The sequence below is a fragment of the Chiloscyllium plagiosum genome, unplaced genomic scaffold (genome assembly GCF_004010195.1).
Source record: "Chiloscyllium plagiosum isolate BGI_BamShark_2017 unplaced genomic scaffold, ASM401019v2 scaf_9201, whole genome shotgun sequence".
NCBI classification, from domain to species: Eukaryota; Metazoa; Chordata; class Chondrichthyes; order Orectolobiformes; family Hemiscylliidae; genus Chiloscyllium; species Chiloscyllium plagiosum.
This window is the reverse complement of record NW_025212119.1, coordinates 5,182-11,471: the sequence shown is the minus strand read 5'-3', so window position 1 is coordinate 11,471 and position 6,290 is coordinate 5,182.

Genomic DNA, 6,290 nt, shown 5'->3' with positions numbered 1-6,290 from the left:
CCCTCTGTCTTCTACCTTTGAGCCAGTTCTGTATCCAAATGGCTAGTTCTCCCTGTATTCCATGAGATCTAACCTTGCTAATCAGTCTCCCATGGGGAACCTTGTCGAACGCCTTACTGAAGTCCATATAGATCACATCTACCGCTCTATCCTCATCAATTCTCTTTGTTACTTCTTCAAAACATTCAATCAAGTTTGTGAGACATGATTTCCCACGCACAAAGCCATGTTGACTATCCCTAACCAGTCCTTGCCTTTCTAAATATATGTACATCCTATCCCTCAGGATTCCCTCCAACACCTTGCCCACCACCGACATCAGGTTCACTGGTCGATAGTTTTCCAGCTTGTCCTTACCACCCTTCTTAAACTGTGGCACCACGTTTGCCAACGTCCAGTCTTCTGCCACCTCACCTGTGACTATCGATGATACAAATATCTCAGCAAGAGACCCAACAATCGCTTCTCTAGATTCCCACAGAGTTCTTGGGTACACCTGATCAGGTCCTGGGGATTTATCCACCTTTACATTTCAAGACATCCAGCACTTCCTCCTCTGTAATCTGGACATTTTGCAAGATGTCACCATCTATTTCCCTGCAGTCTATATCTTCCATATCCTTTTCCATAGTAAATACTGATGCAAAATGCTCGTCTAGTATCTCCCCCATTTTCTGTGCCTCCACACAAAGGCCACCTTGCTGATCTTTGAGGGGCCCTATTCACTCCCTAGTTACTCTTTTATCCTTAATATATTTGTAAAACTTCTTTGGATTCTCCTTAATTCTATTTGCCAAAGCTATCTCATGTCCCCCTTTTGACTTCCCTCTGAAGTATACTCCTACTTCCTTTATACTCTTCTAAGGATTCACTCAATTTATCCTGTCTATACCTGACATATGCTTCCTTCTTTTTCTTAACCAAACCCTCAATTTCTTAAGTCATCCAGCATTCCCTATGCCTACCAGCCTTTCCTTTCACCCTAACAGGAATATACCTTCTCTAGATTCTAAATTTGGCACATATCCCTTTAAATCCTTCCCGTTCATTTACCAATCCTGGCTCCTTTTAAATGTTGTAATTATTCCCACCTTCATCACTGCCTCTGGAAGCTCATTCCATATGCACATCACCCTCTGCATGAAAAGGTTTTTCCTCAGGTTATTTTTTGAATCTTTGCTCTCTCACCTTAAACCTATGCCCTCTATGCTCCCCCACCAAGGAAAAAGACCTTGGCTTTTCATCCAATCGATGCCCCTCATGATTTTATAAGCAGCTGTAAAAACTACCCCTCAGCTCCTGATGATCCAGGGAAAAAAAGCCCAAGCCTATTCAGCCTCTCCCGATAATTCAAACCCTCTCACCCTGGTAACATCTCTGTCAAATTTTTGCCCTCTCTTAAGATTAACAACATCCTTCCAATAGCAGCGTGACCCGAATTGTACGCAGTCCTCCAAATGTGCCCTAAGCAATGTCCTATGCAGCCCTAACATGATGTCCCAGCTCCTAAACTCAGTGCGCTTACCAAAGGAGACAAGCATGCCAAACACCTTTCTTACAACCTTTTCTAACCTCCACTCCACATTCAAGCAGCTGTTCATATGCACCTGGTGGTCTTATACAGTTAATGGTAGGACCATGGGCAGTGTTGCCAAACAATAAGTCCTGCCCTATTTTGAGCTATGAGAATGTATATGTAACTACATTCTCTCTCTGTCAGTTTCTGCAATGTGAATATGTGGGAGCAGCTTAGTCAGTTTCTGCTGTGTGACTGTGAGAGTAAAGTTCTCAATCTGTACTAATCAGTTTCTACTCTCGCACACCAATTTGGCTTAATTCCCTGGCAGCCACTAATATTTTCTGTGACTGTGATTTATTCCATTGGAGAAGTTATGAGGATGTTGAAATGGGGTCTTTATCTTAACCTCTAAGCATTTTGTGAATACTGAGTTTTTGCTTAGTCTGTGGGGTAAAGAAGAGAGCAGACGGGTATATAGTTCAGAATCTCAACAATTACTGAAAACTTGTATGCAGAACAATAAAAGAATAGAATGGGACAAATGGCCTGCGTCTGTGCTGTACCAATTCTGTGATTCACACCGCTTCTCGACTTTTTGGCTAAGATCAAGTGTCTGTTTTTATCAGGGCGGGTGTGGAACTGCGAGTCATCAGAGCTAATGGAGATCATCGCTGGACCGTGATCGGACGTTGGAGGATCATTTGGTTGTGCTGACCTGCTCTTTGTGAATCTTCATGCTGGCTTTGGCCTAAGGCCAATTCAGGGACCAGCCAACCTCAGAGCTATGGCCTCAGCAGCTGCCTGCACCCTAGGCCAGGGCATTCGCAACACAGTCAGGGTGACTGTCAAGAAGGTGGAGGAGCATACACCGGTCGATCGGACAGTGTTCGTCAAGAAGGTTTTGCTCGAGTGCTGTAGGTTCACCGCAGCGGATGTGTACTGCCTGCAGGATTTCCCTGGGCCAGGCTACTTTGACATCGCCTTCAGGAGCATGAAGCAATGCGAGCAGCTCCTGAAGGTCTTCAAGGAAAAGGAAGGGGAGCTGCTGTTCTCCATCTTGTCGGTGGTCCTGTTGTGTGTGCTTCCTGCACAGAGGTGTTGGGTTGTTATGATCCATATGTACAGCCCTTATGTTCCAGCAACTGATGTCCTGACGTTCCTGAGAAGATATATGCAGGTTGAGGGAGAAAGCACTGACGTGGTTGACCCTTTTGGGATCTGGACCAGAAACGACAGGTCAAGGTAACCCTGAGGTTTGATGCCAGTGGGAACATCCTCCACCCACCCTCCAGCTTTGCTATCAGAGGGAGCAGTGGGTATCTGAAGTACGCAGTGCAGCCGAAGGTGTGCCGAACCTGCAGGAAGTCAGGCCACATGGCGGCGGACTGCAAGGTCACGCTCTGTCGAAACTGAAAGAATGCAAGGAGGCCAAGACCTGCAATCTGTGTGGGGAAGCGGGCCACATGTTCAAGGTTTGCTCAAGACGAAGGGCCGCCACCTACGTGCAGATGGCCGGTGGTGGAATGCGGAACAGCAAGGCACCATAAACCAGCAAGGGAACGGTGTCTGGGGGCCCACAAAAGGAAGGACAGGCCAGAGCGGAGCAGATGACAGCCACCGGAGAGGCACAGCTGCCGATCGAAGCTCCTACAGGACAGACGGAGGAGGAGGAGGGAATGAAGGAGGCAGATCAATGGATTCCTGTAAAAAACAGGAGGAAGAAAACCCGGCAGGCCGCCAAAACCTCCCAGATAAGGGGGAAATGGCAGCTGCATGGGGAAGATACTGACAGCTCTTCGGAAGGTGAGGACGGGTGCAAGGAGGGTCATCACCAAAAGAAGAGACAGAGTGCTGCGGGGAGAAAGGAAGGCAGCACCTGCCAAACAAGAAAGGACCAACCACCTGAGGCAATGGGAAAAGACCACCCCCACCAGGTGAAAGCCATGAGGGCCCCACCGCCACACAGCTCCAGGCTACTGGGAGCAGCGACCCTCTGACAGCCCCGCTGTCAGATATAGAACCGGACTGTGCAGACCCTGGTCCCGGCCCGATGACACCAGAGCGGGCAAATGGGCCCAGTGAGGAGCTGGACAGCTACCTCAGCCCCGCGAGGGTCCAGCCGTTCGTGTTCACCACGGGGATGCAGACAGCTACCGTAGAGGGGCAGTACCAGCAGCAAATGGATATGGGTAACCTCACAACCTGATAAAAATGGGGATAAGAATTGCAAGCATTAATGTGCGCAGCATAAAATCTGCTGCGCAATGTGTTTCAACGTTTGGCTTCTTTGCCAACATCAAAGCCGATGTCCTGTTTCTGCAGGAGTGTGGGATACTGCACCTCAGCAGTTACAGGATATGATTAGATTAGATTACTTACAGTGTGGAAACAGGCCCTTCGGCCCAACAAGTCCACACCGACCCGCCGAAGCGCAACCCACCCATACCCCTACATTTACCCCTTACCTAACACTACGGGCAATTTAGCATGGCCAATTCACCTGACCTGCACATCTTTGGATTGTGGGAGGAAACCGGAGCACCCGGAGGAAACCCACGCAGACACGGGGAGAACATGCAAACTCCACACAGTCAGTCGCCGGAGGCGGGAATTGAACCCGGATCTCTAAACAAGAAAGGACCAACCACCTGAGGCAATGGGAAAAGACCACCCCCACCAGGTGAAAGCCATGAGGGCCCCACCGCCACACAGCTCCAGGCTACTGGGAGCAGCGACCCTCTGACAGCCCCGCTGTCAGATATAGAACCGGACTGTGCAGACCCTGGTCCCGGCCCGATGACACCAGAGCGGGCAAATGGGCCCAGTGAGGAGCTGGACAGCTACCTCAGCCACGCGAGGGTCCAGCCATTCGTGTTCACCACGGGGATGCAGACAGCTACCGTAGAGGGGCAGGACCAGCAGCAAATGGATATGGGTAACCTCACAACCTGATAAAAATGGGGATAAGAATTGCAAGCATTAATGTGCGCAGCATAAAATCTGCTGCGCAATGTGTTTCAACATTTGGCTTCCTTGCCAACATCAAAGCCGATGTCCTGTTTCTGCAGGAGTGTGGGATACCGCACCTCAGCAGTTACAGGATATGGTCGAGCTTGTGGGCCCATGGGCTGTCAGTTTGATCGGGGGCAATGATAACCACTCCTCAGGCCAGGGTATCCTGTTGTGAGGAGGCAACTTCATCATCTCCGAGGTTAAGGAGGTGATGGGCGGGTCCCTCCTCATCCCTGATGTTACGTACAGAAACGCTCCCTTGAGACTAATCAACGTGTACGCCCCAGCGGGTAAGAGTGAACGTTTGGCCGTCCTGCAACAGCTTCCACTGTTGCTGGCTATGTCCAGGCTGGTCATTCTGGCTGGAGACTTCAACTGTATCATTGATGCAGATGGACGATCCAGCAGGGGGGTCAGTAAACTGGACGCCACGTCCAGAGCCCTGATGGAAACAGTCAAAGATGCCAAGCTGCACAACATCTTGAACACCCCTGCAGATGGAGCGCAGCGTAGATATACCTGCTCATGGGCAGACGGGTCTATCCGGTCAAGGATAGATTACCTGTTTGTGTCCTGAACGTTCTCAGTCAGATCCACCGACATCAAGCCGGTGTTCTTCTCTGACCACTGCCTCCTGCTGGCCAACTGTCACCTACAGGATGAGCAGCGGTCTGGTAAAGGAATGTGGAAACTGAACACTAAGCTGTTGACCCCGGGAAACATTGAGGAGCTCAAGAGGGATTACGCAGGTTGAAGAACCGTGAAGCCCCTCTTTGAGACTCCAACGGACTGGTGGGAAACAGTAAAAGGGAACATCAATTGGTTCTTCATCCTCAAAGGTGTTTGGGAGGTGAGATAGAGGCAGGGAAAACTGTCCCAACTCCAGGAAAGTATGCAGAACCTACTCCTGCTGCAGACGTTGGGGGTCGATGTCACGGAGGACCTCAAGGAGGTGAAGGGCCAGCAAGCCTCGCTCTTTGCCTCGGAGGCCTCCAAGATATTCTTCCGGTCCAGGGTCATCTCCACAGAGCAGGACGAGACGTACTCACGTTTCTTCTTCCAGAAGGTGCACAAAGAGAGCTCCGTGCTCAGCAGCCTGAAAGAAGAAGATGGCTCGGTAACATCATCTCAGGCTGACATCATGAGGATCAGCAAATCCTTCTATGCCAGTCTGTATGACTCGAAGCCAACCAACAGCGCGGCCTCCCAATCATTCCTGTCCTCTATCACGGAGGACTTCGACGAAGGAACACGTGAGAGGCTGTACCAGCCGCTATCTCTGGACGAGCTGACCAAGGCCCTTCGAAAAGAATAAAACTCCCGGAAGTGACGGTCGATCTCTATTCTGCCCTTTGGGACTTGATTGGCTAGGACCTGCTGGAGGTGTATGTCAGTATGCTTCGGGCAGGTACCATGAGCGAATCCATGAGGAAAGGCATCATCACCCTCATCTACAAGGGGGAGAGGGAGGAACTCAAAAATTGGAGATCAATCTCACTGTTGAATGCGGATTACAAAATTCTGTCAAACGTAATCGCCAACCGGGTCAGGTCTGCTCTGAGACCGGTGATCCACCTTGATCAAACCTGTGCTGTACTGGGCAGGAAGATCGCTGATAGTCTTGCACTCCTTAAAGATACGATTGCCTACGTGCAGGACAGGGGGATGGACAATTGCATCATCAGCCTGGACCAGGAGAAAGCCTTTGACAGGATATCGCATACAAATATGAGGGATGTACTCTCCAAAATGGGTTTTG